Source organism: Schistocerca cancellata, chromosome 7, assembly GCF_023864275.1.
Source record: "Schistocerca cancellata isolate TAMUIC-IGC-003103 chromosome 7, iqSchCanc2.1, whole genome shotgun sequence".
In the NCBI taxonomy this organism is placed as follows: Eukaryota; Metazoa; Arthropoda; class Insecta; order Orthoptera; family Acrididae; genus Schistocerca; species Schistocerca cancellata.
Window position 1 is genome coordinate 444,216,701 of NC_064632.1, and position 24,620 is coordinate 444,241,320.

Below are 24,620 nucleotides of genomic sequence, written 5' to 3' on the forward strand. Positions count from 1 at the left end.
ATAGCATTCAGAACCAAGTTAAGTAATTTTTATGCTTGTTATTACATTAATAAATGTGTGTGAAAATTAATCAACCTCTGTTTAAAGTTGGTTACCGTGAATCTCCTACTCTAAGCGTGCAAGTGGCATTTCTATCGTCTGACCTAATGGCAGAAGATAAACACGCCACGATAAGACCACGAGACATATTGCTGACACTCACCTACTTCATTAGAGCAACAAGTCAAATAATCTGCTGGTGTGTGTACTGAAGGTCTTACAGTACGCACACCACACTGTGTAAGCACAAATTACCAGCAGACTGATTCTTAATTATGTGTTATTTCAACTATTCGAGGCGTGTGAAAAGCAAAGTGACTGATTTTTATCGACGAAAGGTTTTATTTTTTTCAAACAACAACATTGTCACCTTCAAAGTACCTCCTTTCGGCAGCCATCCACCAGCGGAGTCGTTGTTCCCGGCCTTAGAGGCAGCGCTGAAAGGCTGCTGTTGTGTCAGCTACGGTGGGAGTCAGCACCGATTCAAACAAGCAAGGAGAGAAGTTGCGATGGCTCCAATATAATCTGTACATCACACCTCCAAATTAACAGAACTCTTTATTCCTAAAAAGGAAAAAAAAACATAACTTCTCATAATGAAGTGTGTGCTTCTGTGCCTCCCACATGCAATTACTATTACACACTGTTACTACTGGTAGATCGCAGCCTAAGTATCGTCTTCCTATTACTCACTACTGATACTCTCCAAGTCTGCGACCGAACTGGGGCCGACCAGCGATGGACGGCTGGTTAAGTCATCGTTGACAGGGAGCGCTGAACTCTGTCTTCGTATAGGTGAGGCGCTGCCCACTCTTTCCACTGGCGCACGAGTCAGCGCCTTGTTGATGGTGTGTCGCGGCGCTGTTTAGGTCGGTGTGCAGTAGATGCTTTAGGACTATACAGCTCCAATTGTTAGGTCCTTTAACATGTCACTTACATTATTATGATGTTCTCCATAATCCTAAAATGACATCAGTTCGGGAAAAGAAAAAAGTCACAATTACTCAGGTGGAAAGGGGGAGGGGGAAGGGGGGGGGGTCGCTGTGGAACAACATGAAAAAATTCCGCGATGGAAGTGGTAAAGAATGTTGTCATGATGCAGCATCCACTTGTCTGCAATGTCTGGTCTCACACGATTTACCCATTTCATGAGCCTTTTTGGGACATCTTTGTAAAATACTTGGTTGGTACTATTAAACGTCGGTCTAATCTCTCTAGAGCATGCACAAGTTCGACGTTTTCGTCAGATTTTGAATTTGAAGATCTCCTTAAGCGAGGTTCGTCTTCAACGTCTTCTCAGCCTTCCAAAAATGGTTTCTGCCCACAATAAACATGTGATCTTTAAGAGGAATGCTCCTCATAAGACTACTTCAACTTTTCAAATGTCACGTTCACGAATTCGCCAGGTTTTTAAACTTGATGGCACAATGTTACTCAAAATTCCGCTGTTCCATTTTCGTAACAAACAACAAAAATACAACTTCTCTGGCGGCGCTCTCAAAGATGACACGATGGCTGTACGGAGCTGAAACTCTGACTTAGCATCTGGAAAGGATGAACACACTGGTCTACACAAGTAGAACAGAAAACGCTGCCATATCTTTCGCTGTGTTATCAGTCCCATTACTCTTCTCATATATCTCGTGTTTGGAACCGTTCGTGCACACTTATCAATTGCTGGCGCTCAGTGAACATCTCTGGTATTTTATTCTTAGTTATGGCTTTCCAGGCGTCTCATGTGGAGGCAGCCTTGCGGCTCTTCGAACGGTCTTAGCCGGCCGCTGTGGCCGAGCGGTTCTAGGCGTTTCAGTCCGGAAGCGCGCTACTGCTACGGTCGCAGGTTCGAATCCTGCCTCGGGCATGGATGTGTGTGATGTCCTTAGGTTAGTTTGGTTTACGTAGTTCTTAATCTAGGGGACTGATGACCTCAAATGTTAAGTCCCATAGTGATTCGAGCCATTTGAACCATTTTTTGAGTGGTCTTAATCGCACATACGTCTCAATAAGTCGTCCTATGTTGCTGAGTATTGTGGATGATAACAAGAGTTTCTCGCCCTTGAGTGATGTGGGGTCGCCATTTTGCGGTAGAGGACCCTTTCTGTGAAGGGCGTGATGATACCATTTGCAGAATTAGTGCTTACCTCTACCATAGTGGGTGCGTGTTGCCAAGAGAGTGGAACGACCCGCTACCGCTCGCGACCCTTTACGACAGATTGGCTCTGGCACAGAAGTGACGCAACGATGAATGACGTACCCAAATTTATCGTCGAAGTTAAGATCGACTCGACGCCCAGTTGGGTCAGAGCCAGTGTTGCCACCAGAGGGGGCAGCTCTGTAGACTGCATTTGGCACCCTGTGCAGTCGCAGATCACGTACATACTGGTATTTAATTGTGTGTTCCTCCTACTATACTACTGAGTCGTTTGTGCGCCCGTATCGATTGCTGCCGCTCCGTAAACTGCTGTGGTCTTTGTTGATAGCGACGGCTTCCCTGGCATCTGGCGAGCGGCACCGTTGCGGCTCTCTGAAGGGACTTAATCGCACGCGTGACTCTGTAATTCGTCTTATCTTGTTGGCTATCCAGGATGATAAAAAGTGTTACTAGCCCAGGAGTGATGTCTGGTGGCCGTGTTGTGGTTGGCAATCCTTATTGAGTGCCGATGTCATACGAAGAATTACTGCTTATCTCTTCCATCGTGATCCTAGGTTTGCGTCTTCTGTCTTTCGAGTTCACATTTCTGCTGCCTGCGTTGGTGGATGTTGCCCTACCAGCTTTCCTTTATCACCAAAGACCGGCATGGAGAACTGATGATGAGCATTTAATCTCGTGTATGATTTGACACGATTCGCATGAACATCTGTTGATTTACCGAGCCCTGTTACATATATTCGTTCTTGGGTTCTCGCACGTACATCTTCATAATTTTTGCTAGCGGCAATGTTTTTCTCCAGTATCCTGAGTGTCGATCAGCATCCCTGATAATCGGAACATGTGCAAGTTATTTCTTTATTCTTGAAACTGCTGTAGAGAGCCATATATTTTGAACAGTACAAGTCCCATTATTATATGGTATAATTAACCTTAAGTGCAAATACTAATTCTTATAAAACTGTATAAGTGTATGACTGTGCATTTTTTTTTTTTTTTGTCATCAGTCTACTGACTGGTTTGATTCGGCCCGCCACGAATTCCTTTCCTATGCTAACCTCTTCATCTTACAGTAGTACTTGCAACCTACGTCCTCAATTATTTGCTTGACGTATTCCAATCTCTGTCTTCCTCTACAGTTTTTGCCCTCTACAGCTCCCTCTAGTACCATGGAAGTCATTCCCTCATGTCTTAGCAGATGTCCTATCATCCTGTCCCTTCTCCTTATCAGTGTTTTCCACATATTCCTTTCCTCTCCGATTCTGCGTAGAACCTCCTCATTCCCTACCTTATCAGTCCACCTAATTTTCAACATTCACTGTGCATACTTAGGTGTTAAAAATTGTTATAAAACAGTTATACCTCCAACTGTCTGTTAACTCTAAAGCTCTCGTGACTCGAGTGTTAAATCGGCACAGTTTCTCTTGCTTAAAATTCATATTCCAAAGTAAAAGACTAGAATGCAATCTGCAACTTATTTCTGTTGTATAATTTTATTTGCATGTTGTTTTTGGTTGAGAGCCTGAACTGAACCAAGTAACTGTGTGATGCATGGGATGAACTCAAGCCGGTCACCTTATGTTGGCGAATGCATTCATCTCCAGCTCCCTTTTAATACTTATTTAGATCTGTTATTTTTATAGTCTCTGTGCGAAATTGATATTTTATTGTTTTTCTACATGTTTGTGAGATTTAAAAATACAGATGTGTTAAAAATTAAAAAGAAGATGAATTGAATTTCTGAAATGTTTAACGGCAGAGACTGAAAAATTTTTCTGACTGAATTCTTCTCTGTTGTTCCAGTTAGCCTACTGTAAATATTCAGACCTTAATTGTTTATGGTATTTGGTGCCACTGAGGCAAAATAAAGATGTCAAAATTTCGTATTTGTTGTGTCCAGCAAGTTACCACTCCCAGATGCAAGCTCCTTACTATTTCAACTACATACTGATAATAAGTAAACTTTTCTTATTTTCTTTGGTTTCTGATAATCGGAGGTGAATTAAATAAGCAAACGAAAACACACTGATAGTAATTGGAAAGTGGTACGAAAGACAATTTCGATGCGCCCCAAACTTTTGTAGATGTTCACCACATAAAAGGTATTAATTATCTAAACATTAATTTTAATTCGGAACTGATGTCTACCATCAGCATCGATATGAGTTGTGAGAGCTATGGGCGCTAATAAACTCTTGTGTTTGTTGTTGCAGGGAAACTAATAGTCACCGGTTATCACGTTGAGAAATTTCTTACCATGCCTGAAATCCGTACTTTGTCAGTTCATGAGCATTGCTGACTGGCGGTTGGTGTGAAAATATACATACAGGAGACCGGGCAGGCCAGGCAAGGATCGGTACATTCCTCAAGTCGTTTTCGGTGTGCACTGCCGTGTGGGGTCTTGCATTATCATGCTGGAACATACCACTATGTATCCTGAACATGAATTCGACCGTTCTTGACATATAATGGCGAGAATTCAGCCTCTCCACAATTGCCAAAATCGTCCTGATGTCATATCCAATAGCTGCCTACACCGTAAGGGTCTCGAAAATTGCTGCTTTGTGTGACCATTCACCACACTGTCTATGTACACGTTGGCGTCAGTCTTCCTCCTCTTTGACTTTTGCCATCAGATGGTAGACGTTTTCTCCTTCCAGTAGTCTCCATTACCCCGATGGAAAGCTGTTAACCTCTTCTCATCAATGACTCAATGAATATAACTCCCATAACGATGGTGCCGGCCCCGTTTTAGTTCTTCTCGGTGCCCACACTAACATCTTCTTAAGTCACCTGCCACTGCCCCTTCTCTTAATATGCCCAAACCACTGATGACTTTTGTTCACTGTTTTGTTTTGTTTCACTACAGTTTTATCTCACATTTTAGATTTTCCGATTTAATTTTTACGGGCAATCTGCAAGGCTCTTGTCATAAAATCTAATTCCACTCCCCTGAACTTATCCTTCTTTTGTTCCTGAGTCGACACATTTCTGCACGTTAAGTAGGATTCTGTTTTTATTTGTATGAAACATGAAGCAGAGAATGGGGAAACAAAAGGAAGGGATGGTGGTATTTCGTGGCTTCCAGCCGCACTGGATATTGGCGAAAGTCAAAAATTCGTTCCGGACGGGGACACCACTCAAATATATACAGTGCTGTCTTTTGTCTGTTGACTAGTGCCATTGTTTCAAGTTACTCTATGTAGGAACTTCGTTGCTCGTTAATCCATCACTACTTTGGTCTCAATATCTTTGTCGCTAGTTCTGTTACTGGATATAACAGTATCTAAATATTTAAAATTGTCATATTTTTAGTTTTTCCATCTTCGAGAACTAAGACACTTATTTTTTCCTATCAAAATTGATTTTTACACCCCATCTTGCGAATTTTTCTGCAGTTTATCCAACATGTGTTCCACACCGTGTATGCTGTTTGTAAAAATTATTTGGTCATCTGCAAAAAGTAGTGGAAGCATTTTGTCCTGTCTAGCGAATATACCAACACTTGAACAATTCTAGTACCATGCCTCCAGCGTTTGGTGTGTGTGTGTGTATGTGTGTGTTAAAAAGTAAAGGGTATAGACTAAAACTTTGCTTAAGGCCTCTGGTAGTTCTAAAGCCTTCAGTTACTCTAAGTCCCGTCTTAACTGCTTCTGTCTCCTTTTACAATCTCGTAACTATATTAATCTATTTATACCGTACTTTTAACGTCTTCGTGATGGGTGCAGTCTCAAATCTCGGGATGCTGTCGTATGCTTTTTGTAAATCCACAAATGTCATGTGCATTTCTACGTTCTTTTCAACTGCTGATCTAAGTGGATGTTATCGAATGATAATCTACCAGCCCTAAAAGCACTTCGACACTCTGAGGGGCCGGCCGGAGTGGCCGTGCGGTTCTAGGCGCTACAGTCTGGAACGGAGCGACCGCTACGGTCGTAGGTTCGAATCCTTCCTCGGGCATGGATCTGTGTGATGTCCTTAGGTTAGTTAGGTTTAATTAGTTCTAAGTTCTAGGCGACTGATGATCTCAGAAGTTAAGTCGCATAGTGCTCAGAGCCATTTGAACCATTCTGAGGGATTTGTCATCCCTTCTGAGGGTATCACACTAATTCTCTTGTAATTTGAACAGGACTCCTTTTCCCCTTCTTTATAGATAAAAGAAGTGTTCTTCTCTCTAGGTGTATCCTCCACTTGTTCCGTTTCATTAAAAATTACACACAGATATTCTATTAAGTTTTCACCTCCGTATTTCAAGAATTCCATTCTAACATTCCCTGGCATAAACCTGACAGCCACAAACAGAAACGAGACTCGTCGTCGAACGTCACAGAATGCCACTCAGCGTCCGAATTGACTCTGGCCCTGTACCGTGTAAGTCCCTATTACGTGTAATATCGTAGTCTATGTCAGCACAGCTACTAGATTTCTCATTTCAGTCTCTACAAAACTCTTCTCTATGGTCCGTGGTGACTTTCTACCTGTAATCTCTGCCCAGACTTCAGCTCTTGTCATTCGTCTCTTCATGAGAGCCAGTACAACAATCCTACGCTCTTCTTGTGAAGTATTCCCTAAACTTGGAAGAACCTCTAAGATTGTAAACGCAAGAACGAAGTGCTCTGATTAAAAAGGATGTAAGACAAGGATACAGTCTTTGGCCTCTACTGTTCAATCTATACATGGAAGAAGCGATGACGGAAATAAAAGAAAGGTTGAAGACTGGAGATAAAATTCAGGGTTTAAATATGTTGATGATAAGATTCGTTGATGACATTGCTGTCCTCAATGAAAGTGAAAAAGAATTACAGGATCGGTTGAATGGAATGAATAGTCTGATGTGTACAGAATATGGTTTGAGAGTAAACTGAAAAAAAAAGGCAAAGGTAATGAGATGTAAAAAAAAGTGAAACTCCAGTAGAATTGGTAGCACACAGTAGTGTGACGCTTCTGGAAGGGTCCGCGCCTACTCTTGTTGCCTCGGTGTTGTACTGAGTTCATATTGTCGCTACTACTGTGATCATTACACTACAATCAAGTGTCTATGCGATATGTCGGTATGACGTCCCGATGTCCCTCTATCCAGTGACTGAACTATAACCAGTGTCCGATTGATAAACTGCAAGTGCTCGTCCTCTGAGTATTCTGTGTTGAGATAACGACCTGGAAAGTTCCAGTAACGGCAGACACACACACACAATAGCCACCACGTTCTCTCGTCATTCCTCTCTTTGGAATTACTGTTTTGTGTACAGAAAATAAGCATGCATGAGGGTGAAATTTTAGTCCGCTTATCGTATAGGCATGGAAATACTAGAGTATCAGTTTGGAAACTTACGGTCAAGGTGATCATGGCGTAATGCTCTTCCATTTCGCTCAATCAATAAAAAATTGTTTTTCGTTGCACAGGATGGGAACTGCAAATGTTATGCTATCGGGCAAGGTGGCTCAATGGCTAGAACGCTAGACATTGAATCGGGATGAGCATGGTCCAAAGTGTCGCCTGGTCATCCGTGTTTAGGTTTTTACGATTGTCGTAGTTTTATCAAATCTTGTAAGCATCTTGCATAGCTATCTTCCGCTCCCAGCGAGTCGAGTGCTTGTGAGTATAACATGTCTCAAAAGGAATTCGCGGCATTGAGTTGTGGGTCGTTGACCAGTGGAGTCTGAGGTGAAAGTAAATGGTTTATATAGGTTGGATTTTTTGAAAAGATGTGTACAATGCAGTTAGCTAAAAAAATACAAGTAACTGAAACATACATCAAATCGTTTGAAAGTGTTGATCCTCTTTGTGTTTGTCCCCTGCCCACTAGGTTCGTGTTTTAGGTTACATTGAGCAATAGAGATGAGAGAACAGAGAGTTCTGGCGACGTATGTGAGCGACGTGGAGAAATCCCTACGGCCAAACAACTTACAGATGTACTTACGCCTCAGCAGCAGGCGAGTGCAAAATATCAATAAAGGCTGGCTGTAATTGACGTCGGTAGTCGCTTTTAAGGAAAACAGTGAAATTTCCTTTGGTTGTAGCCGTTTATCCGCTTGTAACCTGTTTAGGCTGATTTAGAATCACACGTTAATCGTGTCTCGGCTGCATCTTATCCCTCATCTTTCTACAACCATGCACCGCCTTCAATGGCTTGCAACTATAAGTCATTAAATTGCAACCTCCTCCTTATTACAACTTAGTACAAAACCAATAACACTTCCCTCTCCATGTCACGATTCGTTAAAGAATGGAACTCCCATACGTTTAAAGGTTATTAGAAGTCGCTAAATACTCTAATTATCAAACGCGTGAGTATAGTCTCCGATTTAAGAAACTATATCAACGTTTATGATATCGTATCTCCTCAACTATATCTCGTGCAATGATTAATTTTACAAGTACATTCAGTGCTATATGTGGAAACCGTTTGCAAATTGTGTCGCGAATAGAATTAGTTGTAAAGAAGCAATAAATTAAAAAGTCATGCCCGATGCTGAAGGTTTACAGTACGAATAACCAAAACGGTAGGTGATAAACTCTTTTCCTCTCATTATTTAGTGGGGTGTTGTCAGCAACAAAAAGTTTTGAGAAGTTCTGAAATTATGTTTAAAGTTTTATGCAAGTCGCCAAGCGTTCTCATCCTCAAATACTGAATGAATACAGTATGGATAATTTGCGCACTGTGTGTTTTGCTGTCGCAAGGCGTATAACTTCCTCTAACTTCAATACAGCGTTAAAGCTATAACGTAAGATTATACCTCTTCATCAGTAGAGTATGACAGAATATTAACTTTTTAAATTAGGTCAATAATTGAATGATCTGCTCAAAATCAAATTTTTGTTGCCCTTGTAAGCCGTTAGATAGCAGCCTTCAACTGGTACTGGGTGACTGGGTGACCGATTTAATAAGTTCTTAATTTAGAGTACTGAGAGACTAACATCAAAACAAAGGAACACCTTAATAAACATCAGCGATCAATGAAATGCAGCAGGGTGCAGAGAAGCCCCGGTGCAGAGAAGCCCCATAAATATTTAAGCTCAGAGTTTCCTTGCAGTCCACATAGCGTGACTCCGACGTCCAACAGGCTCCCAAATACGGTAGCTGCAGCCATCGATCTCCCAGGGAAAATGCTTCCCCTAACAGGTGCGGCTCAACTTCGGGACCTCCCAGACATTTATAACTCCACAGAGTTCATTTATTATTATCTGTCGTTGTACAACGATGTTTCGTTTCACTTTCAAAGAGAGAGAGTCTGTGCGTGACAGACAGACAGAGAGAGAGAGAGAGAGAGAGAGAGAGAGAGAGAGAGAGAGGGGGGGGGGGGCAGGGAGCCCGTTTTGTCTTCTTGTCGTTTCTGTCTTAGTTTAGTAACAGAGACTATAGCGTGACTCACAAAGGGGTGCAGATTTTGATGAAATTGTATGGCCGAAGTACAAGGTCATTTAACTGAATGATAGTGTAACGTTTTGTTCAGCTGATACGTTATTACTTAACAAGTAAACCTCTGATTCTTTGAAGAATCAAACTTCCTTGTATACAACAGCTTCAAACGTCTGATTACAGTCCAAGTAGGTTAATGTGCTACATATCCGATTTTAAACATCCAAGAGAGAAAAAGTTTAGAAACGGTTCGAAATTATGCTTAAAGTTTGTTGGAAGTCGCTTAGTGCTCTCATTGTCAAACACTGGATAATGTAGAATGAAATATCCACTCTGCAGCTTAGTGTGCGCTGATATGAAACTTCCTGGCAGATTGAAATTGTATGCCGGATCTAAACTCGAACTTGGGACGTTTGCCTTTCGCGGGCAAGTGCTATACCGACTGAGCTACCCAAGCACTGCTAACGACCCGTCCTCACAGCTTTAATTCTACCAGTACCTCGTCTCCTACCCTCCAAACTACACAGAAGCTCTCCTGCAAACCTTGCAGAAATAACACTCCTGGAAGAAAGGATACTGCGGAGACACGGCTTAGCCACAGCCTGGTGTATGTTCCCAGAAGGAAATTTTCACTCTGCAGCGGAGTGTGCGCTGATATGAAACTTCCTGGCAGATTACAACTGTGTGCCGGACCGAGATTCGAACTCGGGACCTTTGCGTTTCGGGGGCAAGAGCACTTGCTCGCGAAAGGCAATGATCCCGTGTTCAAGTCTCGGTCAGGCACACAGTTTTAATCTGCCAGGAAGTTTTACAGGATAATGTAATCTGGGTAATCGCTCCATTTTAAGCAAAAGAAAATTCCTCACACATTTCATTGTCCGTGACGTTATATCTACTGAATTATGTGTCGTACAATAATATAAGTTTTAGATACATTCAGTGGCGTATGTGGATATTATCTGCAATCTGTGATGCGAATATAGTTGGTAGTGAAGCAATAATAAATTAAAACGTCATGCCTGTGGCTAAAGTTTTTCTGCATGAACAGCGAAAAACTACTAACCAATAATTTTTTTCCTTACATCAATTTGCTGGAATGTCAGCGAGCAGAAGTTTCGTATGCGTTAGAAATTATGTGTAAAGTTTTTTGGAACTTAATAACTCATGGACTATGTTAAGTACAAACCGCACGTGGCACGGCAACAGATTCTGTCCAGACCAGTCCTCACCAAAGGAAGAGAGAGTAATAAAATTAATCTTTTGATTCTAATCACAGACTCGAATTCCAAATAAAATTCTGAATAAAGTGATACCTAACTGAAACCAGTCGATAAATTAACAAACAAATCATCAAACTTAATTACTGAATTGATACTACTAAAGAAATTTTCCCAAGTCCGTAGACACCACCGAGGTATTGTCTACATAGAGAGGACCATCGGTTGGATGGGCAGTACAAAGTTAACCAAAACCAAAAACTTCTCCGGAACAGGCCATGAAGGCCCAACGGTACCGACCGACCGCCGTGTCATACTCACCACAGGCGTCATTGGATGCGGATGTGGAGGAGCATATGGTCAGCACGCCGCTCTCCCAGCCGTATGTCAGTTTCCGAGACCGGAGCCGCTACTTCTCAATCAAGTAGCTCCTCAGTTTGCCTCACAAGGACTGATGCACTCCGCTTCCCAACAGCGCTCGGCAGACCGGATGGTCACCCATCCAAGTGCTAGCCCAGCCCGACAGCGCTTAACTTCGGTGATCTGACGGGAACCGGTGTTACCACTGCGGCAAGGCCATTGGCACAAATTTAACGCTCCCGTTTAATTAATATAGAGAACGCCCAAGATGGCGAAATCTAGCTTGTTTTTCTGGCCGATATTTCGAATCGTCGTTGAAGCCACACGATCGCAGAGGCACACAAATTTTTCCCACATTCTGAGAATTCTAGTCAGCCCAAGACACCAAACTTGAGGGCCGTAATTCGGGTACTCCAGGCAGCCAGGACAGCAGGAATGGCTCCACTTCTCACCCCCGGTTAGGTTGGCTACAAGGACGTTCTCGTGTAGCTTTAAATAACATGGGGAGCAACTCTCCAGCCCATTCCGTAGCAGTTTCTAGGGGTGTCAACGTCGCAAGGTTCAGTGTACGACAGTTACAGCCATTTAATGCTTCCCTTTACTTTGGGAACTGCGTAGTTAGTCATCCGGGAGCCACTCGTGAAGTTTAAAGTTGCTATGCACGTCGCAATTACAGTGGTTACGACTGTACTACCGCTACGTCTGCGCAGCAAGATACTGGCGCTGCAGATCGACATTTAGCGCGGTAAGCTGTTCTGGCCGACCTTTGTTAGTTTTATCTAAGCGTAAACCACGGTTAGTTTCTTCTCTTACAGTGTAACCCATTATTTGATTTCTGTGTTCTCTCTGGGGACTGGTCTTTATTTTGAAAACGGTTTTGTTGCGTGAACTTCTGTACAGGGTTATTACAAATGATTGAAGCGATTTCACAGCTCTACAATAACTTTATTATTTGAGATATTTTCACAATGCTTTGCACACACATACAAAAACTCAAAAAGTTTTTTTAGGCATTCACAAATGTTCGATATGTGCCCCTTTAGTGATTCGGCAGACATCAAGCCGATAATCAAGTTCCTCCCACACTCGGCGCAGCATGTCCCCACCAATGAGTTCGAAAGTATCGTTGATGCGAGCTCGCAGTTCTGGCACGTTTCTTAGTAGAGGAGGTTTAAACACTGAATCTTTCACATAACCCCACAGAAAGAAATCGTATGGGGTTAAGTCGGGAGAGCGTGGAGGCCATGACATGAATTGCTGATCATGATCTCCACCACGACCGATCCATCGGTTTTCCAATCTCCTGTTTAAGAAATGCCGAACATCATGATGGAAGTGCGGTGGAGCACCATCCTGTTGAAAGATGAAGTCGGCGCTGTCGGTCTCCAGTTGTGGCATAAGCCAATTTTCCAGCATGTCCAGATACACGTGTCCTGTAACGTTTTTTTCGCAGAAGAAAAAGGGGCCGTAAACTTTAAACCGTGAGATTGCACAAAACACGTTAACTTTTGGTGAATTGCGAATTTGCTGCACGAATGCGTGAGGATTCTCTACCGCCCAGATTCGCACATAGTGTCTGTTCACTTCACCATTAAGAAAAAATGTTGCTTCATCACTGAAAACAAGTTTCGCACTGAACGCATCCTCTTCCATGAGCGGTTGCAATCGCGCCGAAAATTCAAAGCGTTTGACTTTGTCATCGGGTGTCAGGGCTTGTAGCAATTGTAAACGGTAAGGCTTCTGCTTTAGCCTTTTCCGTAAGATTTTCCAAACCGTCGGCTGTGGTACGTTTAGCTCCCTGCTTGCTTTATTCGTCGACTTCCGCGGGCTACGCGTGAAACTTGCCCGCACGCGAACAACCGTTTCTTCGCTCACTGCAGGCCGACCGTTGATTTCCCCTTAGAGAGGCATCCAGAAGCTTTAAACTGCGTATACCATCGCCGAATGGAGTTAGCAGTTGGTGGATCTTTGTTGAACTTCGTCCTGAAGTGTCGTTGCACTGTTATGACTGACTGATGTGAGTGCATTTCAAGCACGCCATACGCTTTCTCGGCTCCTGTCGCCATTTTGTCTCACTGCGCTCTGGCGGCAGAAACCTGAAGAGCGGCTTCAGCCGAACAAAACTTTATGAGTTTTTCTACGTATCTCTAGTGTGTCGTGACCATATGTCAATGAATGGAGCTACAGTGAATTTATGAAATCGCTTCAATCATTTGTAATAGCCCTGTACTTTGAACTTGTCCTGCATGATGTCTATTACTCGCCAGCGGCTACATTCTGTAAAAGATAATTTACGGAAACTTGCGGCAGGACAGTTTTCGTTTATGCGTTCATTTTTGAAAACACGTTTCTCTAGATTATCCCGACTTTCATTGTTTGTAGCTACCCCTATGCCTATTTTGTAAACCAGCTCCTTGCTAGGAACTGAAACACCTGCGGTAAGGAAAGAAATCCGACGCCTGGGACAGAAGATCCGCAAGTGAGTGATCTGCTAGGGAACAGTGTCGGTCGGGTGCTTCTTCACTAATCTGCTGTAATTAAATCCACCAACAATCAAAGACTATAGACGTGGCAACAGTGATAGAAAATCTAACCGAATGTACAAACTGGTAAGGTTTCACGCTTATCTCGTCGCCAGGTAAGGGCTTTGGCCTCGTTCTTCTAAAAAAGTAACAAGAAGCAGCAGATTGTTGACCGTGAGAATAACAGGCAGACTTCCGAGGTAGGAGATTTTGCTCACTTTGCGATGGTTCAGATGGCTCTGAGCACTGTGGGACTTACCTTCTGAGGTCATCAGTCCCCTAGAACTTAGAACTACTTAAACCTAACTAACCTAAGGACATCACTCACATCCATGCCCGAGGCAGGAATCGAACCTGCGACCGTAGCGGGCGCGCGGTTCCAGACTGTAGCGCCTAGAACCGCTCGGCCACATCGGCCGGCTCACTTTGCGAAATGTATGAGAGCAATGCACAGAATTCGACTGTCTATTTCTCATAAACGTCCTTGATAAAAAACAAAAGGCTTTGGTGGTATACACGGTGAATCATTGTGGAATTAAGGCTATATGCAATTTCTTACCATTTCCTTGATGCCCTCAGAAACCGGTATCTAGACTAGAGTTGAAAAAAGAGACAGCATTGGTCGTATATTTTTTACTATCGCAAAATCGATATTCTGTCACTGAGTGACCACCTTCAGTGCTATATTGTATAACTTAAATTAGGATGCACTGTTGTCACTAAGCTTAAGGCAATCACATAGTCTATGTGATTGCCGTAAGCTTAGTGACAACAGTGCATCCTAATTTAAGTTATACAATATAGCACTGAAGATGGTCACTCAGTGACAGAAAATCGATTTTGCGATAGTAAAAAATATACGACCAATGCTGTCTTTTTTTTCAAGTATACCTGTTATCTGGTCGTAGTGCACAAGACAACATGGAGTCGCCAATCAATAGACTAGAGTTGTTGTATGAGAATAGAAAATAGGAACATCCTCTTCCATTACCATTCTGATAGGCGTCAGACAAGCATGCATTTTGTCACCATTCCTTTCTATACTAGTTATAGACTTCATAGTGAGAAAATCTATGGTCAGCTCCAATATGGGCATACAGAGGAACAGCAGTCTAGCCTTACGGATTTGAATATTGCTGATGACACTGGAGAAACTCTGCCTGTCTAAGTATCATCAAATCGCGAGTGTTATTTCCGGCTGTGGCAGCTTCTCGCTTCCCATTTTCCACCTCTATCTACTAACCCAATCTCCTTCCTACCTCATAGACCTTCCTGCAATGTTCTTTGAGCAAATATTCTTTTCCGTCTCCATTATTGAGTTCGTTTTAAAGTTTGTTCTGGCCACCTCAGGTCTTCCGCCCTTTCTAGAAGACCGAGCGATAACAGACACTATTTTTCTGTTGAACCGATTATCTTGCTGGCTCCCATAATCTCTCATATTTCGTTTTCCTTTACGTGGTCCAGCCTTGACATGCCGCAACTTCATCTTCAAAAGTCTATTTCCATTGCTAGTAGCTTCTCACATATTCAGCTCCAGTATACCTGCATTATACACAGCAGCGCTCTCAGCAGCTCATTCAAATGTGATTTGCTTCGTCATTTTTTATATGCTGCTATTCCAGATATAACCGTTGATTTGTATTATTTCTGTTTCCCTTGGCCTATTTTATTATTTATGTCAACTGTGCATCTGCTTTTGAATGGCAACTGCACTCCAAAATGTTTGAAAGCGTCACATCCTTCGATTTTTCTAAGTTCAAGTGTCAAGATCGTCTACAGGTCTTTTTTGTGCTACTATAAATTCAGTTTTATACGTGTTAATTGTCATACCCAATTGCTCATGTTCTTCTTTCAATTTCTGTAGCCTGTCGTATGCATTTCCAGCTACAATAACCTGATCGTCAGAGAAGAGAAGGGCGTAAAAAGTTTTGCCTCCTGTACAATTTTCTTCTCCATCTCTTTGGGGCTTCTTCTAAGTACATTTTAAACATGGTTGGCGACATAGACGATCTTCGCTGCTGTTCTTTGGAGACTGGGAGTAGCAGGGAAAATCATTTTTCCCACTTTAAACCTACTTGTACAACCTGTATAGAATTGCTGCATTGATAGCTAATGTATGCACTTATTTTGCCGATCAGTAATCTATTTTGTGGAGCTTTTTGCACGTCTACAAAGACTAAATGTGTCAGTACGTGGTTACTGGTTGTTTCTCAGTGAGAAATGTGATGTTCCTCTTCAGTGCTTAGTACTCAATGATCTGTCTTCGAAACAGACCTTTGAATTAAGTTGCATCTAATCGCATATCCACATCTAAAATTCTAAGTTATTACTTAGCTGATTACCTCGTTAGTGGGCTCGTTGTTGATGCTGGTCGCCATTCCTATTCCGATACGAAGAAACATTAACTGAGGAAAGGATTATGGTATTCCAGTGGCTTCCAAAGATAACTGAATGATATAAAATGTCTGAACTTTGCAATAATTATATTCAGTAATATTTCTCACTCCGAACTAGTAACACAAAATACATCTGTCTTCAACTGTTCCGCGAAACCCCACTAGCTCTTCTTACCACTCTCCCGCCAAGACTATCCATCCACAACCATGCTCCCGCCAAGACCGTCCACAACGAACAAGAACAGATACGTAACATAAATCAAATTGTTTACAACTTCTTCAGTAACAGTCACTGGTACATCTTTAAAAAAATTAATAAAACGAATTTACAGAATTTAAGTAAAATAGTTCATAATTAATTCAGATATCTGGATTATGATTTTTTATGTATGATACAATTAGTTTTTATGAGCATGTATTTTGTGATGTTACTTTTATAATAACTATATTGCATAATATATATAATAACTAGTTGCATTACCAACTCTGTAAGGTAATATCCCATATGAAAGTGAATATCCCGGCGTAAATCTGCTCTTCTAGGTCCTGTACTTCTATTTCTTCTCTTTGTTCCACAATCGACTCTATACTATAGCCAGTGTTGATATCACACTAATTCCTCAGTAACTATAGTAGTCTTGTCTCCCATCTGTTTTACAAACAGAACTATTTACATCGTCTCACCATTCACCTGAATCTGTATTTCCCTTTTAGGCATTTGCTGTACCTCTTTTCAATTTAAAATTTTTCATTTTCACCGACATGCCAGTGCTTATTAGATAAATTCGTACGAAAGGAGGAGGACGCCATGAATTCAAGAATATCTTTTAAGGATTCTGTTATTGTGGGAATGTCCATTTCGGGTGGCAATACAAAACAATGTGAAACTGGGGAGTAGGGTGCGACAGAGACCTTAAATGGGACCCAAGAAGATCAATCTGTATCACTTTTGTAGGTTTTCCGGAGCGGTCAGCACCTAACGTCTACATTCAAGTCTACCTTTACACTCCAGAAGCTATCATACGGTGTGTGGCGCAGAATACTTCGTGTTCTGCCACGTTCCAACAGAAAATACACTGACAGCAAGAAAATTGTAACACCAAGAAGGATTTGTGCGGCATAAACAAAAGTTATCAGATGTGTTCCTACATCTAAAAGATGACGTCTATTCAAATTTCGAGCCTGAGGCGCCAGAGTGGCACTAGTGGCGTCACTATGATGATGCAAATCAGGTTTGCTTTAAATACACGCTGTAACGGTCGTGAGGTTAGTTCCCTTTGAGATTGGACATGTGACTTGGTCTTAGCCAAGAATGCCTTTAGGGCGACAAAGACGCAATTATTAACACCTCACTGAGTTTGGACGAGATCGTGCTATAGGGCTGTGAGAAGCTGGGCGTTCCTTCTGCAGTACTGCAGAATGACTTGGCAGGAATAAAGCCACAGTCATAAATGCTGCAGCTTTGGTCAAGAGAATGTATGATCGCAATACGACCCGGCACTCGATGACCACCTGGCACTACCGAGAGGAAAGACGTGTTGATAGTATGGCTCTGCCGCATCGTACATCATCTACAGCAGCAATTTAAGTAGCTACTGGAATCACAGTGACACAAAGAACTGTTACAAATCGGTTCCTTCAAGGACAGCCTCGAGCCAGACGTTCAGTAGCGTTCATTCCACTGACCCCAAACCATAGTCATTTGCGACTCCACTGGTGTCAAGCGAGAGCTCACTGGAGGGCAAGGTGGAGGTCTGTTGTGTTATCTGATGGTAGCTGGTTCTGCCTCAGTACCAGTGATGGCCGTGTGTTGGTTAGGAGGAGGAGGAGGAGGAGATTAGTGTTTAACGTCCCGTCGACAACGAGGTCATTAGAGACGGAGCGCAAGCTCGGGTAAGGGAAGGATGGGGAAGGAAATCGGCCGTGCCCTTTCAAAGGAACCATCCCGGCATTTGCCTGAAGCGATTTAGGGAAATCACGGAAAACCTAAATCAAGATGGCCGGAGACGGGATTGAACCGTCGTCCTCTCGAATGCGAGTCCAGTGTGCTAACCACTGCGCCACCTCGCTCGGTACTGGTTAGGAGGACGCCACTTGGGGCCTGCAGTTAACTTGTCTGCGTGCTAGACACACTGGACCTACAACTCGAGCTATGGTGTGTGATGCAATTTCGCGTGTTATCTGGAGCATTCGCGTGGCTATCCCACACACCCTGACTGCAAATTTGTACGTCAAACTGGTGATTCGACCGGTTGTACAGCCATTCACGAACAGCATTCCAGGAGGCGTTTTCCAACAGGATAACGCTCGCTCACACACCGCTGTTGTAACCGAAAAGGCGCTACAGAATGTCGACATGCTGCTCGATCACCACATCTGTCTCCAGTCGAGCAAATATGGAACATCGTATAACAACAACTCAACCGTTATTGACAAACAAACCGTCCCTGTACTGACCGACCAAGTTCAACGGGTTTAGAACTCCATCCCACAAATTGACATCCTGTAACTGTACAACACAGTGCATACATGTGTGCAAGCCTGCGTTCAACATTCTGATGACTCCACCGGTTATTAATGTATCAGTATTTCACATTAGCAATGGCTTATCTCGCGCTTACATTACCCTGTCGTCTTGCAACGTTAATCAGTTAAACATGGTATCTAGAAAAAACCATTCCCAAAATTTCAGCTCTATATTTGTTATTCTTTGCTGTTGCGATTTCTTTTTCCGTAAGTGTAATTCGCGGGAAAACCAGCGTCTCTGTGCAATCTAATCTTATCTTCATGGACTTTTCGCGAGCTATACGTAGGAGGAATCAATATATTAGTTGACCCTTCAAGGAATATATGCTCTCGGAATTCTGATGGTAGATCTCACCGTGGTACACACCACTTCTCTTGCAGTCTCTGCCACTGCAATTGGCTGATCATCGCCGTGACGCTTTCACGCTTACTAAATGAACACATAATGAAACGTGCTGCCCTTCTTACAAACTTCTCTATTTCCTCTATCAATCTTATTGGTAGGGGCCCCAGACAGACGAGCGATATTCAAGTATTTCTCGAATGACTGTTCAGTAAACTTCTTCTTTTGTTGATAGACTAAATTTCTTGAGGATTCTTCCACTGAATCACAGTCTGGCATCCACCTTAACTGCGATTAGGTTTATGTGGTTGTTCCACTTCAGATCACGTCATACGCGTAGTCTTATTTTATGGACGCATTCTTTCAGAATGACATGCTGTGTTCTGTTTGCTAGAAACTCTTCAATCCGATCACACAAATGATATGATATTACGTATGCTCGTATTTTGATCGTTAGGTGACGGTGCGGAACAGTACCGAACGTCTTCGTAAGTCAAGCAACACTGCAGCCACCTGAGCGCCTTTATCTACTGCTTTCTGCGTCTCGTATACGACGAACGCGAGCTGCGCGTCGCACGATCGCTGTTTTCGCAAGCCATGTTGGTTCCTACAAAGTAGATTGTCGGTCTCCAGAAAGTTCACACTACCCTAGCATAGAACATGTTCCAAAATTCTCCAACAAATGGTTCAAATGGCTCTGAGCACTATGGGACTTAACTTCTATGGTCATCAGTCCCCTATAACTTAGAACTACTTAAACCTAACTAACCTAAGAACATCTCACACATCCATGCCCGAGGCAGGATTCGAACCTGCGACCGTAGCGGTCGCTCGGTTCCAGACTGTAGCGCCTAGAACCGCTCGGCCACTCCCGCCGGCAATTCTCCAACATTCCGAAGTCCGTGATATAGCACTGTTGTTTATTATGTGCGTTGGAAGACCCTTCTTGAAAACTGAAAAGACCTGTACTTTTTTTCGATCAATTGGGAGATTTCACTCCTCCAGAAACATGGTACAGAGCTGCTAGAAGAGGGGAGGTTCTCTCTGATATCCCTTGTAGAATCGAACTGATATACCCTCAGGTCTAGTGACATTTCCTCTGTTAAACTATTTCAGCTGCTTTTCTGTTCCTTGGTTATTTTTTTCAACATCGGTCATTGTGTCGTTCTTGCGACGATTTAGAGGAGGAACTATAGCGCGATCTCCCTCTACGAAATAATTTTGGAAAAAAGACGTTTTGTATTTGGGCCTTTCCTGCGTCAACCTCCGTTTCAATCTTAATATGGTCACAGAAACGGACTGGGAAGGAAATCCTCCCTGTCATTTTCAAAGGTACCGTCCCATCATTCATCTTCATCGATTTAGGGGAACAACTGAACAAATTAAATCTAAGTTGCTGGATGAATTCAATAGTCATCTTCCAGAATGCAAGTCCTATATTTGGTCGGAGGTGTTCAGATATAACATGTGAATCTACTAGTTCCGCTTCCCACATAACGTCGGCATCGGCAGAATTCCTGTATACGACATGTTCATCAGTAGTTGTGACGTGCCGTCGAAATTTACAAAAGCTGTATATCTTGAATATACGGTCACGCAACCAGCACCTACTGAAATAAACATAGCATGCTAGCAATCAACAACGAGAACCGAAGTCCTGATGCCACATGTCCGCCAATAACTGTGACTTCGAAATTTATAAAAGCTGTATATCTTGAATGTATGGTCACGCAACCAGCACCTATTGCACTGAACATAGCATGCTTGCAACAAACATCGTATCGCCTAGCGTGAAGCGAAGTCGTGTTCATTCAGCACAGAGATTCGGCCTTATCGTCAGGTTAACTGTGAGAAAGCATGAGACTCGGTAGAGCCAGATTTAGACCCGTGATAAATTAAGATATTTCCGGCCAGTTGTACCAGTATATATACGTACGAGTATCGAAGCAACAAGTTGCGCTCAAGATCATAAAGTGTATAGACTGCGACTGTATCAATATCTCAGTAGAACTTGGAAGTAGAAACCAAGGACTTCTAACTGCACTTGCTTTTGTCTGCCAGTTGTCATATTATGAGATTAATATTTCCATGAAGACAGCAAGAAATGTTTGGGTGCAAATCTTGCATCCAATTTATGCTTACTTATTCCTCCTACTCCACATCTTTATCGTCACCAGTTATGTGACACTTACTGCTTGATAAAGGCTTCAGCTAGACTTTACCGCGCATTACGGTCTTAGGCTCCAAACACCCATGCTGCACTCGCATGTCTTTAATGAAATCTACCCACCTTCCATTAGGGCGGTGTTATCATCAATTATTATCTACTGTGTTGCTAAACAGATAAATGACCGCTAGGTTTCATCTGAAGGCTGTTGCCTCCCAGTGTCAACAAAAATTGGTTCTTCACTATTTCACATAATTATTCACCGAATTTAAAGATTTGAAATGCTGCCGTAATCTAATCATTAAGAGGATTAGGTATTATAAGTGTTAAAGTTATAAATTTTAAATGCCTCGAGGCAGCGTAACTCATGGCACGTAAATTACTTAGACTATATTCATCCAGTATTGTACACTCCTGGAAATTGAAATAAGAACACCGTGAATTCATTGTCCCAGGAAGGGGAAACTTTATTGACACATTCCTGGGGTCAGATACATCACATGATCACACTGACAGAACCACAGGCACATAGACACAGGCAACAGAGCATGCACAATGTCGGCACTAGTACAGTGTATATCCACCTTTCGCAGCAATGCAGGCTGCTATTCTCCCATGGAGACGATCGTAGAGATGCTGGATGTAGTCCTGTGGAACGGCTTGCCATGCCATTTCCACCTGGCGCCTCAGTTGGACCAGCGTTCGTGCTGGACGTGCAGACCGCGTGAGACGACGCTTCATCCAGTCCCAAACATGCTCAATGGGGGACAGATCCAGAGATCTTGCTGGCCAGGGTAGTTGACTTACACCTTCTAGAACACGTTGGGTGGCACGGGATACATGCGGACGTGCATTGTCCTGTTGGAAAAGCAAGTTCCCTTGCCGGTCTAGGAATGGTAGAACGATGGGTCCGATGACGGTTTGGATGTACCGTGCACTATTCAGTGTCCCCTCGACGATCACCAGTGGTGTACGGCCAGTGTAGGAGATCGCTCCCCACACCATGATGCCGGGTGTTGGCCCTGTGTGCCTCGGTCGTATGCAGTCCTGATTGTGGCGCTCACCTGCACGGCGCCAAACACGCATACGACCATCATTGGCACCAAGGCAGAAGCGACTCTCATCGCTGAAGACGACACGTCTCCATTCGTCCCTCCATTCACGCCTGTCGCGACACCACTGGAGGCGGGCTGCACGATGTTGGGGCGTGAGCGGAAGACGGCCTAACGGTGTGCGGGACCGTAGCCCAGCTTCATGGAGACGGTTTCGAATGGTCCTCGCCGATACCCCAGGAGCAACAGTGTCCCTAATTTGCTGGGAAGTGGCGGTGCAGTCCCCTACGGCACTGCGTAGGATCCTACGGTCTTGGCGTGCATCCGTGCGTCGCTGCGGTCCGGTCCCAGGTCGACGGGCACGTGCACTTTCCGCCGACCACTGGCGACAACATCGATGTACTGTGGAGACCTCACGCCCCACGTGTTGAGCAATTCGGCGGTACGTCCACCCGGCCTCCCGCATGCCCACTATACGCCCTCGCTCAAAGTCCGTCAACTGCACATACGGTTCACGTCCACGCTGTCGCGGCATGCTACCAGTGTTAAAGACTGCGATGGAGCTCCGTATGCCACGGCAAACTGGCTGACACTGACGCAGGTAGCGCCATTCGACGGCCAACACCGCGGTTCCTGGTGTGTCCGCTGTGCCGTGCGTGTGATCATTGCTTGTACAGCCCTCTCGCAGTGTCCGGAGCAAGTATGGTGGGTCTGACACACCGGTGTCAATGTGTTCTTTTTTCCATTTCCAGGAGTGTAGAAGGAGAGGCCTTAGCGACTTCCAACAAGCTTTATGAAAAATTTCTAACCTTATGTATATAAACTTTATTACTACATTTTCGTTGTTGAAGCAGTAAAACTTCAGTATGAGGCATCTGTTGTGGACTGACAAGACAGACAGTCCACAGTGACGGGTAACCGAAAGGCACGCGTACACACACGCCGCCTGGCGTGAAGTCTGGAACAGGATACGTAATGAATGCTATAAAGAAAAGTACGTAGCTCCAGGAATACTTAACTTTGATTCATCCTTGTGGTACATCGCTCTTGATGATACAAATGAGATTCTTTAATTACAATCACTGTTAGGCTAATGGCGCCTTGCTAGGTCGTAGCCATGGACTTAGCTGAAGGCTATTCTAACTGTCTCTCGGCAAATGAGAGAAAGGCTTCGTCAGTGTAGTCGCTAGCAAAGTCATCGTACAACTGGGGCGAGTGCTAGTACGTCTCTCTAGACCTGCCGTGTGGTGGCGCTCGGTCTGCAAATACTGACTGTGGCGACACGCGGGTCCGACATGTACTAATGGACCGCGGCCGATTTAAAGCTACCACCGAGCAAGTGTGGTGTCTGGTGGTGACACCACAGCATTACGTTTTAATTTATCACTTCTCCACTGCTGACTCTACACGCGGTGTCTTAGCATACTGCCAAGAATGTCCTTGATCCACTTTTCAAACGTTCACATAGCTGCATGTCACGCCCAATTTCACTACAGTTTTAGTAAAGTTGTAATTACATCTTCAACGTCAGTATTTTTGAGACACTGCAGTGGAGTATGTGACACTGTAATACAGGCTTCACTATTGAACAATTTAATGTGATTTTTTAAAAATTCGTTTTTATCTGTGATCAGTTTCAGTGTTGCAAACTAAATAGGAGAAATGCGTTTGTTATAAGTGTAGTGTTACCTAAAACAGAAACAATTTTATAAAATCTGTGCGGTAGACACACAGCAATGTTAGGGGCTTTGTACTGTGTCGAATCACTGAACACTCTGAGTGGTTAAAACTAATTGTTTTAAATATATAAAGTCTTTGACAACGAAAGGCCATTAGAAAAGGAAGTTCTTTAGCTGTGTCTAAGTAAAGATGAAAGTGATTGGCTATGATATAGCGCTTATGGCTGCAGCAGTGTCTCGCGTTTGAAGAGGCGAGTTACAAGGGCCACAGTGCAATGGTTACTTGTAATGGTGCTTCAAGAAGAATAAAAATAAGAGTACTGTTTAATCATAGCAAGTGTCAGAAATGTTTGGACCTGGAGACGAGATACTATAATTTGTAATTATAAAGCATTGTTCCTCCGAATTACTACTTCGCACCTGCAGCAACCAAAAATGTAAGATCGACGATTTTGAGCTTTGCAAAATGTTGCCAGTATTTTGAGTTATTGGTACATATACTTACTCTGTGAACTTTAATTGTAATTTCATAATTTCACTATTACAAGAGATTACTACCTGGATGTCGTGTTCTCCTACATTCAGGGTGTCACATTGTGAATGCTAAATTTGAATAATACTGAAGACAATAACATTGCCAGAAAGTAAAACTAATTTTTTCTTCAATTTGAAATTTCGTATTCTTGATAATTAATGAAAGTCATTAAAAATTTGAAAAAAGATATGAAATTAACATTTAAAATAACTCTTGAAAGAATTGAATTTTGTTATTTAACTGAATTAATTATCTATTATTATTTTGGTAGTTT

At 43.1% G+C, this 24,620-nt stretch overlaps 1 protein-coding gene and 1 pseudogene across 3 annotated transcripts in view; both read right to left on the reverse strand.

The window, feature by feature from the left end:
- Positions 1-24,620, reverse strand: part of LOC126092311 (ankyrin repeat and IBR domain-containing protein 1-like) — a 564,318-nt gene that overhangs the window by 502,939 nt on the left and 36,759 nt on the right. The window lies entirely within an intron of this gene.
- Positions 11,233-11,350, reverse strand: LOC126093045 (5S ribosomal RNA; annotated as a pseudogene).